This window comes from Macaca thibetana, chromosome 12, assembly GCF_024542745.1.
Source record: "Macaca thibetana thibetana isolate TM-01 chromosome 12, ASM2454274v1, whole genome shotgun sequence".
Classification (NCBI taxonomy): domain Eukaryota; kingdom Metazoa; phylum Chordata; class Mammalia; order Primates; family Cercopithecidae; genus Macaca; species Macaca thibetana.
Genome location: NC_065589.1, coordinates 10,637,836 through 10,650,244, shown reverse-complemented (window position 1 = coordinate 10,650,244; position 12,409 = coordinate 10,637,836). Strand labels below are relative to the sequence as shown.

General features: G+C 38.6%; 1 protein-coding gene across 3 annotated transcripts in view; it reads left to right on the top strand.

The window, feature by feature from the left end:
* Nucleotides 1-12,409, top strand: part of DIS3L2 (DIS3 like 3'-5' exoribonuclease 2) — a 380,125-nt gene that overhangs the window by 42,123 nt on the left and 325,593 nt on the right. Inside the window, exon 2 of one of the 3 annotated variants that reach the window (XM_050751080.1) lies at nt 10,104-10,196. The exons of the other annotated variants lie outside the window; for them this stretch is intronic. The gene's annotated coding sequence lies outside the window, so the exon portion shown is untranslated. The remainder of the gene's footprint in view (nt 1-10,103; nt 10,197-12,409) is intronic. 3 annotated transcript variants of the gene reach the window in all.

The following is a 12,409-nucleotide window of genomic DNA, read 5'->3' as shown; positions in this document are numbered from 1 at the left end:
TGGTATGAAAATTGTTATACTGTATTTTAAAATTTAGATTCTTTTAAAAAAATTATTGTATTTTTATTTTTATTGTTGTTTCCCCAAATATTTTTGATCTGAAGTCACAGACACAGAACTCATGGATACAGAGGGATGACTGTATACAATATATTGTTATTAACTGTAGTTGCTGTGATGTACAATAGATCTCTTGAACTTATTCCTCCAGTCTTATTGAAATATTATGTCTTTTGGCACAGACATCTCTCCTCTCCCCTCAACCCCCAGCCTCTGGTAACCACCATTTTATTCTCTGTTCCCATCAGTTCAACTTTTTTACACAGCACATATAAATGAGATCATCTGGTATTTGTCTTTCTGAATGCCTGGCTTATTTCATTTAGCCTAATGTCCTCTAGGTTCATCCATGTTGTTGCAAATGAGAGGATTTCCTCTCCTCTCCTCTCCTTTCCTTTCTCTCTTTCTCTCTTTCCTTCTTTCTTTCTTCTTCTTCTTCTTCTTCTTTTTTTTTTTTTAAGAGACTGGTTTCACCATGTTGTTGCCCAGGCTGGTCTCAAACTTCTGAACTCAGGCAATTCTCCCACCTTGGCCTCCCAAAGTGCTGGGACTACAGGCATGAGCCACTGCACCTGGCTTCCTTTTTTTTTATTAAACCAAATGGTATTCCATTGTGTATATATACCACATTTTGAAAATCCATTCACCCTTGCTGAGCATTTAGGTTGATTCCGTATCTTGGCTATTGAGACTAATACTGTAATGAACGTGGGAGTGCAAATGTCTTTTTGATGTACTGATTTCATTTCCTTTGAATACATACCCAGAAGTGGAATTCCTGGATCATAGGGTAGTTCTGTTTTTAAATTTTTGAGAAACCTCCAAACTGTTTTCCCTAATGACTATAGTAATTTACATTTCCACCAACAGTGTACAAGGGTTCTCTTTCTCCACATCCTTGCTAACACTTGTTATCTTTTGTGTTTTCCATAGTAGCCATTCTAGCGGGTATTAGGTAGTATCTCACTGTGGTTTTAATTTGCATTCCCCTAATGATTAGTGACATTGAGCATTTTTTTCATATACCTGTTGGCCATTTATAGGTCTTTTGAGAATTGTCTACCTAGGTCCTTTTCCCATATTTAAATTAGGTTATTTGTTTTCTTACAATTGATCGTTCGAGTTCCTTGCATTTTGGATATTAACTCTTTATTAAATGTATGATTTGCAAATATATTCTCTCATTCATTAAGTTGTCTCTTTGCTCTGTTGATTTTTTGCCTAACAGAGTCTTCTTAGCTTAGTCGAATGCCATTTGTCTTTTTTTTTTTTTTTTTTGCTTTTGTTGCCTGTGCTTTTGTATTCTTAAAGAAAAAAATCTTTGCCCTGATCAATGTCATGGAACTTTATTTACCTCCATGTTTTTTCCCAGTAGTTTTCAGTGTCAGGCCTTACATTTAAATCTTTAATTTTTTTTTTTTTTTTTGAGATGGAGTTTTATTCTTGTCACCCAGACTGGAGTGCAGTGGCCCAATCTTGGGTCACTGCAACCTCCACCTCCCGGGTTCAAGCATTCTCCTGGCTCAGCCTCCTGAGTAGCTGGGATTACAGGCATGTGCTACTATGCCCAGCAAATTTTTGTATTTTTAGTAGACACAGGGTTTCACCATATTGGTCAGGCTGGTCCCGAACTCCTGACCTCAGGTGATCTACCCTCCTTGGCCTCCCAAAGTGCTGGGATTACAGGCTGAGCCACCGCTGCTGACTTCCTTTAATCTATTTTGACTTGGTTTTTGTGTATGTTGTGAGATGAGTGTCTAATTTCATTCTTCTGGACATAGAAATCCAGTTCTCTCAGTACCATTTATTGAAGAGATTGTCCTTTCCCCACTATGTATTCTTGGCATCTTTTTGAGGGCCAATTGATAGTAAATGTGTGTTTTCATTTCTGGGCTTTCTATTCTGTTCCATTGCTCTGTGTGTCTGCTTTGATGCCAGCCAGTACTGTGCTGTTTTGATTACTGTAGGCTATATTTTGAGATCAGGTAGTGTGATACCTTAGGCGTTATTTGTTTTGCTCAAGATTGCTTTGCCTATTTGGGGTCTTTTGTGATTCTATATGAATTTTAGGATTGCTTTTTCTATTTTTGTGAAAAATGTCCTGGAATTTTGGTAGAGATTATATTGAATCTGTAGAATGCTTTGGGTAGTAAGGACACTGTTACAATATTCTGCAATCCATGAACATGGGATATCTTTCCATTTTTTGGTGTCTTCTTCAGTTTATTTCATTAACATTTGTTGTGTTTTTCATTTTAAGTATAGTTAGCATAATTTCTTTCTATTTGAATTGCATTTTTAGGCCATTTCTCCCATTCTCTTTTATTTTATGTTGCTTTTTTTTTGAGATATGAAGCATCAATGTGGTTCCAAAAGTCAGAACATATAAAAAGGCATATTAAGTGAAGTGTTATTCCACATCTATTTCTTTTACCTAGTTATCACCTGCCTCCCTTTCACTGTTTCCATCTACTCACTGTAGGTAGCCAATCTCATTAGTTTCTAATTTACTGTGTTGTGTGTCTTTTTGCACAAATGAGCATATGTGTGTGTGTAACTCTTATTTTTTCTTTCTTTGTCATATAAAAGGAAGCATACTATAGATTATCTTTTAGTTAATTCAGAAGCTCAGGAGTTGGTCAAAGTAGAACACTTCTGTGTGGTGAAATGAGTGGCCTCAGCTAAATCAAGTTATTCAAGGGGAGAGTAGGAACTTCATCAGGTTATGGTCAAGTTAAGCCTAGAACAGGAAGCAAGCCAGGCTCACCCAGGTATTCTGCCTTGGATTAAAGAGACACTAAATTATTTGGTAGCAGGGATCTTGATGATAACAATTTCTCTTTCTTGACTCTGCTCTAATCTAGACCTTTGTCCTCCAATCTAGAGGACCCTCTATGCTTACTGCACATTGGCTATCCTGGGGTCTCTTTTTTCTCTGTTGCCTTAGAAAATTCCTGTGTACTTTTTTTGTGCTGAGTCTTCTCCTCATCGTACTCCGTATCATCCTCTGTCTCAGTTTATTCTGTCATTTTGGTAGAGCACATCCTTTAGTAGCTTCATGAGAAAAAATACAGGACATTTTTTTAGGCCTGCTATTTTGAAAATGTCTTTATTCTACCCCCATACTTGATTGTTAGTTTGACCGCTTATAGAATTGCAGATTAGAAATAATTTTCCTTAAAAGTTTTTACAACTTTACTCATGTGTAATTTACATACATTAAATATTTCCGATGCTTAACATTTATTCCTGAAAATCCAGTTTTGCTCTGGTATCATATCCCTTTAGCCTGAAGAACTCAATATGGTGTTTCTTGTAGTACAATCCTGCTGGTGATGGGTTTTCTCTTTTATCTGAAAAATGTCTTTGTTTTGCCTTCATTTACAGAAGGATATTTTTGCTGGAAATAGGATTCAGGGCTGACAGTTTTTTTCTTTTAGCCCTTTAAAGATAAATTATTCCATTGTCTTTGGATGGCAGGAAAGATGACGATAAAAAATAAGGAATCTGCTGCCGTTCAAAATGTTGTTCTGTTTGAGGTATTTCTTTTTATGTTGACTACTTTGGATTTTCCCTATATTTGTCTTCAGCAGTTTGATTATGATGATATAGATATAATTTAAAAACAAATTTTCCTTTTTGGGGTTCATTCAGCTTATGGAATCTATATATTTATGTTTTTCAGCAAATCTGGGATGTTTTTAGCCAATGTTTCTTCATTTTTTGGGGACCCATTCTCTTCTTCTGGGAAATCAATTCCATTTATTTATTTATTTATTTATTTATTTATTTATGGAGACAAGAGTCTTGCTCTGTTTCCTAGACTGGAGTGCGGTGGCATGATCTTGGCTCACTGCAGCCTCTGCCTCCCAGGTTCAAGCAATTCTCATGCCTCACCCTCCCAAGTAGCTGGGATTACAGGCTTGCACCACCACACCCAGCTAATTTTTGTATTTTTAGTAAAGACGGGGTTTCACCATGTCGTCCAAGCTAGTCTCGAATGGATGACTTCAGGTCATCCACCTGCCTTGGCCTCCCAAAGTGCTGGGATTACAGGCGTGACCCACCAGGCCAATTACCCTTATGTTTAACCTTTTGATATTGTCCTGTAAGTCCATAATACATTATCTTTTTGTTCAATCTTCTTTCTGTTTTTCAGGTTGTATAATTTCTGTTGATAAAGTTTAAGCTCCTTGAGTGTTTATTCTTTTACCTCTATTTTGCTATTGAGGTTATCCACTGAATTTTTTATTTCAGATATTGTATTTATTAGCTTAAAAATTTTTTTTTTTTCTTTTTGAGACTGGTTGTCACTCTGTTGCCTTTGCAGGAGTGCAGTGGTGTGATCTTGGCTCAGTGCAACCTCCACCTCCTGGGCTCTAGTGATCTGTACACCTCAGCCTCCCGAGTAGCTGGCATGTCCTTCCACACCCAGCTAATTTTTGTGTTTTTAGTAGAGACGGCGTTTCACCATGTTGGCCAGGCTGCTCTTGAATTCCTGGGCTCAAGTGATCTGCCTGTCTTAGTCTCCCAAAGTGGGAGGATTACAGGCATGAGCCACTGTACCTGGTCTAAAATTCTCATTTTTAAGTACGTTTTTATTTCTCTGTTGAGAGTTTCAATCTCTTCAGTCATTTCAAGTGTCTTTACATCAATGAGCATAGTTACCAGAGCTGATGTAAAGTTCTTGTCTGATGATTCTAACATCTGAGTCATTTTGAGGTTGAGATTTGTAGTTTTCCCTTTAGAATGGACTATGTTTTCTGGGTTCTTAGTCAAATACTTTTGGATTGTTTCTTGAATACTATTTTGTGTAGACTCTGAATTCTGTTAAATTCCTTTGAAGAATCTTGATTTTTTATTTTTATTTTTATTTCACTAGCACTTAGCTTCAGACCCTGTTAGGCTCAGATTGTGTCTTGTCTCCTGTAGGAGTTGGCTTAAATCTCATTTGAAATTTTTAGGCCTTTATGATGTTACATTGAGTCTGTCCTGCACGTCTACACGGCTAAGGGGTCAGCCTTAGACTTGAAGAGTCATAAGAATTAGGGGATTCCCTTCTTCAGCTCGCTCCTCTTTTAGATTGCTACTAACCTCCACCTGTGGTCACCCTCCACCTGTGGTCCTGTCTTCTAGCCAGGCGCAGCCTGTGGAATTTCTGTTGAAGATTTAGCTGCCTGCATTGCACCACCCCTGTGATGGTGGCCTGCCCTTGGGCCAAAACTTCTATTTCCCTCCCCACAAATTTTATAAAAACACATGAAATTCCCCCTACTATCAGTTACTTGTCCAGATTCCTACTCCTTCCAACAGCCTGCCTCCATTTGTTTACCCTTCAGAATCTATAGGTAGTTGTTTCTGATTTTTTTCCAGAGTTTATAATTGTTAACATGTTTGTTTTTAAGTCATTTTTCTGGCTTTGATGGCAATCATAGTCTTTCCCAACTTACTGTTTTCATCAGGGATTCACCTGGTGTGATATTGTAAAACTTCTAGTAAGAGATGTGCCTGGATGGGTGGGTAAGATTATAGAGCTGCAGTGAGCAACCCTGAAGGGTTTTGAAAAGGCACTTTATGTCTGGGTGCACTGGCTCACGCCTGTTATCCCAGCACTTTGGGGGGCCGAGGCGGTGGCTCACCTGAGGTCAGGAGTTCGAGACCAGCCTGGCCAACATGGCAAAACCCTGTCTCTACTAAAAATACAAAAATTAGCCGGGCTTGGTGGCACACACCTTTAGTTCCAGCTACTTGGAGGCTGAGGTGGAAGAATCGCTTGAACCTGGGAGGCAGAGGTTGCAGTGAGCCAAGATCATGCCACTACACTCCAGCTTGGGCGACAGAGCGAGACTCTGCCTTGAAAAAAAAAAAAAAAAAGAAAAAAGAAAAGGCATTTTATAAAATATCTTCTATGTTGTAGGTGAAACATGGAGTGAAGAAAAGAGATTTGTAGGTGAGAGACCTGCTAAGAAACTATTGCCATCTTTATGGTACATATACAGTTGTAACAACCTGAATTCAGACAGTGCTAATTAAGTTGGAAAGGAAGGAATCTACTTATGACTCATTTTGAAGGTAGAATAGACAGAATTTGGTAATAGAATACTGATGGAGAAAAAGAGAGTAGATGTCTACTGTTGCTGCCCAGGGATGATAATGATGTCATTAATCTGGATGTAGTATGCAGGTGGAAAATTTAGTTTGAGGAGAATAAATTGAATTAGAAACATGTGGCATTCAAAGTGCTTGCCAGTATTATTCAGCAGGATGTGGGAAAGTTAAAGAAGAGCTTTGAAGAGCAGAGCTGGAGATGAAAATTTAAAACTCTTTAAAAGAGAAGTGAGATGGGGTATAAGAGTAGAATCTTATAAATGGTAGAAACTGAAGAGGTTAGTGAATAAAAGAGGAGTCTGTAAGGAAATCTGTGAATTGTAGAGAGAGGAGGAGAAGAACCACGAGACTGTTGTGTTCTGGAGGCCAAGGGTGAAGAATTTGTATTACAAAGATATAGCTGGTCAGTGGCATCGTGCACAAAAAATAAGCAAACTGAGAGAATGCCATTATTTAAGTAGTGAGGATTTTTCTTCCTAGGAATACAGAAAGCTTTACTTCATTATAGAGAAGAGGATAGAAGTCATATTGCAAAAGAGATTAAAGAGTATGTAATGGGGGAAATAGAGGTTGTGAGTCTAGACCACATTTTTAAACTTTGGTAGGGATGGGAATGAGAGAAATGGAATGATAGCTGGTAGCTTGAGGTGGGCAGAAGGGGAGCAGGGCCAGGTTCTTACATTGGTTGTGTGCTGCTGGGAATACCCCAGTGGTGAGAATAATGGGTGTGTTAAAAGTTCTAGAGTAGATTAAAATAGGATGAAGAACACACATTAAGAGGGTTAGGTTATAAATATGTAGGGGCATTTTCCCCTCTAAAATAGAAAGCGAGGATAGGTGTAGGTATGGAGAAGTTTTGTTTGGGAGAAGAGTGAGTCCATATAGGAGAGAGTTGGGAATGAGAGAGTTAAGAGTGAGGTTGATACTTCGAGTCTCAGTTATGGCATAGAAAATGATTGGAAACCTGACTGGGCACAGTGATTCACGCCTGTAATCCTAGCACTTTGGGAGGCCGAGGTGGGTGGATCACTTGAGGCCAGGAGTTAAAGACCAGCCTAGTTACCATGGTAAAACCCTGTCTCTACTAAAAATACAAAGATTAGCCAAGCGAAGTGGCAGGCACACATAATCCCAGCTACTTGGGAGGCTGAGATAGGAGAATCACTTGAACCCAGAAAGCGGAGGTTGCAGTGAGCCAAGATTACGCCATTGCACTCCAGCCTGGGAGACAGAGCAAGACTCCATTTCAAACAAACAAACAAAGAAAATAATTGGAAGCCAATCTTCCATGAGACAACAACTAGAAACACCAACCAAATACAGCCCTTCCCCTCAAAGTATTGAGAAATACTTTGAAAGTATTTGAGAGGTAATAAGAGTATGTTTAGGAGAGAATAAAGGCTTAGAGACATAAGGTTAGTATTTGGGACTGTTTTTCTCCAGTGAATATTTGCTGAGTTTTTTTGAGGGATCAGCTGAAAAACTGAGCAGTACTTTTTTTTTTTTTTTTTTTTGAGATAGGGTTTCACTTCTGCCACCCAGACTGGAGCACAGTGACCCAATCTTGGCTCACTGCAACCTTTACCTCTCAGGCTCAAGTGATTGTCCTGTCTCAGCCTCCTGAGGAGCTAGGATTACAGGTGTGCACCACCGTGTCTGGCTAATTTTTGTATTTTTTGTAGAGACAAGATCTCGCTACATTGCCCGGGCTGGTCTCAAACTCCTGGCTTCAAGTGATCCACCCACCTTGGCCTCCCAAAGTGCTGGGATTACAGGTGTGAGCCACTGTGCCCAGCCTGAGTAGTAACTTTGATAGCCTTTTAAGGTTAGAGGGATAGGAATTGGAATTTAGGCCCTGCTAATGTGGGTTGTGAGTGATCTTGGTGAATCACTCTTATTTGGTGTTGGTACCCTGAAGGGCCACAGCCTAGAAGTAGGGGTGAATTGGATGTAGATAGGCCCTCAGAGGGACTGTTGCTCCACTTTGAATACCTTTAAACCCTGAAAATAGATTGAGGTAATTTATTGTCTCAGGTGCTTGGCAGAAGCAAATGTTGTAAATTCTGTTTGGAAGGTAATATTACTTGTGAATGTTACTGTAAACATTCTGTAAATATAATGTCCAGCTCATAATTTTAAAAAATCAAGCATGGCATGATCGAATAACATGAACAAAATTAAGTACAAGGAATAGAAGATAGTATTGATCCATAGGGGCTTCTCATATTGGAATTTTTAGGAGCAGATTTAAATATACCATGCTTACCTTGTTCAAATATAAAAGACAAGATTCAGCGTTCTTAGCAGAGAACTAGAAACTTGAAAAGATGAAAATTTTAGACTTGAAAACTAACTGAAATTGGGAACTTGATGGGCTTAAGAGAATTTGACAGAGCTGAAGGGAGAATTAGTGAAGTGGAAAAATTCAGAGAAAAAAAGATGGAAACTACTGAAGACATTGAGGGAGACATAGAGACATTGAGGAGATCAAAAGTGTGTAATTGGAATCCTGGCAAAGAGTTGAGAGAGAATGGGCAGAAACAATATTTGAATAGAGAATGGCTGAAAACCTTCATGAAAAACTTTCTAAAACTTATTAAAGTTATTAAGCAACAGATTCAAGAAACCTTACTAACACTAAGCAGGATAAAAAAGAAATCCGTACCTTGGTCTAGGGTAGTAAATCTGTAGAAAGCCAAAGCTAACGAGGAAAATTTCAAAATCTGCCAGGTTGGTGAGAAGAAATGTTATTCTTTCAAAGAATTGAAAATTAGATTAATGGCTGACTTCTCAATGAAACAATGGAGTCTGTAAGACAATGGAATGATACCTTCAGAGTATGAGAGTAAATAACAGTCTAGAATTTTACAACCTGAAAAAGGCTGGGTGTGGTGTCTCACATCTATCCCAGCACTTTAGAAGGCTGAGGTGGAAGGATTGCTTGAGCCTAGGAGTTCAAGATCAGCCTGGGCAACATAGTGAGACAACATCTCTTCAAAAAATAAAAAAATAAAAAATTAGTTGGATGTGGTGACATATGCCTATAATCCTAGCTACTCAGGAGGCTAAGGCAGGAGGATTGCTTGAACCTAGGAGTTTGAGGTTACAGCGCTGTGATCGTGCCACTGCAGTTCGGTCTGGGTGACGGAGCTCTCTCCAAAAGGAAACCCAACCTCTTCCCCAACAAACCTGAGAGAATATCCATTATGAATAAAGATGAAATACAAATGTTTCAAACTTGACAGTTTTTCAGTTGTGCTAGTCACTCTAAAATTGCTCCAAAGACATAGCTAGTGACTACCACATTGGCCAACAGAGATAAAGAACACTTTCACCATATTAGAAAGGACAGGTATTAAGAAAATACAAGAGGATATTTGGAACAACATTCTACTCCCACCATGAAATGTTAGATGAAATTGATAAATTCCTATAGAAATACAAATTAATAAAATTGATTCAAGAAGAAATTTTTAAGATATGAATTATCTTATCTGTTTACAAGTTTTAGTTTTTTTCTTCTGATGCCTTTCTTTGGCTATGGTATCAAGGGAATACTGTCATAACAGAATGAGTTCTCTGTTTTCTGGAAGAATTGTAAAGGATTTGATAATATTTTTTTCTTTCGATGTTTGGTAGAATACACCAGTGAAGACATTTGAGCCTGAAGTTTTCTTTATTGGAAGATTTTAATGTAATAATTCAATTTATTTACTTGTTATATGTCTATTCAGATTTTCTACTTTTTTTTTTTTTTTTGAGACAGGGTCTCACTCTGTCACTTGGGCTGGAGTTCAGTGGTGTAATCACAGCTCACCACAGCTTTGATCTCCCAGGCTTAGGTCATCCTCCCACCTCAGCCACCAGAGTAGCTGGGACTACAGGTGCATACCACCATACCCATCTAATTTTTTGTACTTTTTTTTTTTTAATAGGGTTGGAGTTTTGCCATATTGCTGCGGCTGTTCTCAAACTCCTGGGTTCAAGCAATCTGCCTGTCTGGGCCTCTGAAAGTGCTGGGATCACAGGTGTGAGCCACTGCACCTGGCCAAATTTTCCATTTCTTTTTGACTAAGTTTTAGTAATTTTTGTTTCTGGGAATTTGTCCATTTTTTCTAAGTTTATTGTATTCCTTTATAATCCTTTTAATTTCTGTAAGGTTTATAGAGATGTCCTCTCTTTCATTCCTATTCTGTGGTCACCCTGTGGAGGTAGAAAGTAACCCTCCCAATTAACAGGTAGGATGTCTATGCTGGAAGCACTTCACAAGCCAACAAAATTTGAGAGAAATTTTATTATTCACCCAAGAGACTTCTGGGGATGGTAGAGTTAGTACAAGTGGGTCTGGCCTGCCTTGGGTTAGACAGAGGGAGTGGGTTATGCCTTTATAATGCCTAGGGTGTTGGGGAGATCCCATGTGCAGGCTGAGGATCAGCAAAACTTGAATTTTCCATGGGGGCCAAAGGCAAGGCACATGTGGACTTTCTTATTAGCCTGCTCAGTTGTGGGTTCAAAAGGGGAAAAGTGAGGTGAGGCCTAACATAAGTCAGTGGTCAGACATCAAAAATTTAAAAAGTGGAGTGAGACTCCTTATTACAGTTCTTGACTTTGGAAGTAAAAGAAAATTTCCTTGTTCTTTCTTTTCTTCAGATTGTATAACCTTAATTGATCTACCTTCAAATTTATTGCTTATTTCTTCTGCCAGCTTAATTCTCCTCTTGAGCTTCTCTAGTGAATTTTTCATTTCAGTTGTTGTCTTTCCACTTGAAATTTCCATTTGGCTCTTTTTTATAATTTCTTAGTTAATATTCTCTGTTTGCTGAGTCATTGTCAACATAGTTTCCTTTATTTTAAAAGTATTTTCTTTTAGTTCTTTGAACATATTTATAATAGCTGCTTTGAAGTCTTTATTGGCTGACTTCAAAATCTAGGCTCCCCTGGAGAGAGTTTTTGTTGAAACTGTCCCCCTTCCATGTATGGGTCACGCTTTTCTGTTTCTTTGCATATCTTATGAAAACTGGGTATTTTTGATAATATATTCTGTATTTTGATTCCCTTCTCCCCAGAGTTAGAGGTGGTTGCTCTTTTTGTTTATTTAGTGACTTGGCTGAACTAATTAATTCCATGGAGTCTGTTTCTCCATGGAGTGCGTGTGTGACTGCTGACGTCTCTGCTTAGCTCATCCTTTCTTGTTTTTGTTTTTCAGTATGGCTGTCAAGTATTGGCCCCCTGGGTCAGCGTATCTTAGTGGCCAACCTATGATTGGTCAGAGGTCGTGTTTAAATTCCTTGAAACAATGAGCTTCCCTTTGTCATTGGTTTTTATGAGGCTTGGGGAATGCGTTCAAAGTTCAGAAAGTCTGCCTGGGTTTTACTTTCTCCATTTGCAAGGCCTCATCTTTTTCTAGGAATGAGCAGCTTGCTGTGGCCCTGTCATTTCTTTCTTCATGTTTGCAGTCTTGTGCATGTGCACAGTCTTCCAGACCAGCAGGAAAAAAGATTTTTATCAAGGCCCAGTTTGGCTGTCTCATTCCTTAGTTCTCCATGTTAAATTTCTGGTTGGTCTGCTGATCTGTTGCTTGCGCTAACTGGTATTGCAAACTCAAATTAGCTGTAATATTGGCTTTCCCTCCTTTTTTGCTGTTGAAATCACTTTTTGAGAATACCTATGGGCATGGAATTCTTCTCCAAATTAATTTAGCTCCCTCTGGCAGTGGAGCCTCCTGTCATCACAGCTTGTCCTACCCTGGTAGCTTCTGTACCAAGGAATTGGGAGCGAGTGTGGGATGATAGGAGCCCCAGGCTAAAACACCACACTCTTCACTGTTCTTACCAAGATTCAGTAGATTTTCTTGGACCAGCACTTCTCAAATTTGTTGTAATGTTTTTGATCAATATCAAGACTTTAAATAGTTTTAACAATGTTGTTAGTTTTATTGTTGCTTTAGGGGGTTAATATTTGTCAAACTCCTCATTCAGTAGTTCTGGATGTCCTTTCCCCTGCCCCCTCCCTTTCTCTCTGTCTTTCCTCTCTGGGTGTGTCTCCCTGTCTCTGTCTCTCATTTTTGAACATTTAAATTTCATTCAAACTGAAATCTATTTTGGAATATTTTATGAAGTAGGGATTTGTTGGTTATTTTTTAAAAATGGTGTTAAGTAGTGTCTTAATACTACTTGTTGATTAATCCATGTACTTCTTATTGATTTGTAATGTAAATGGTTTATTTTTCTAATCTCATTGA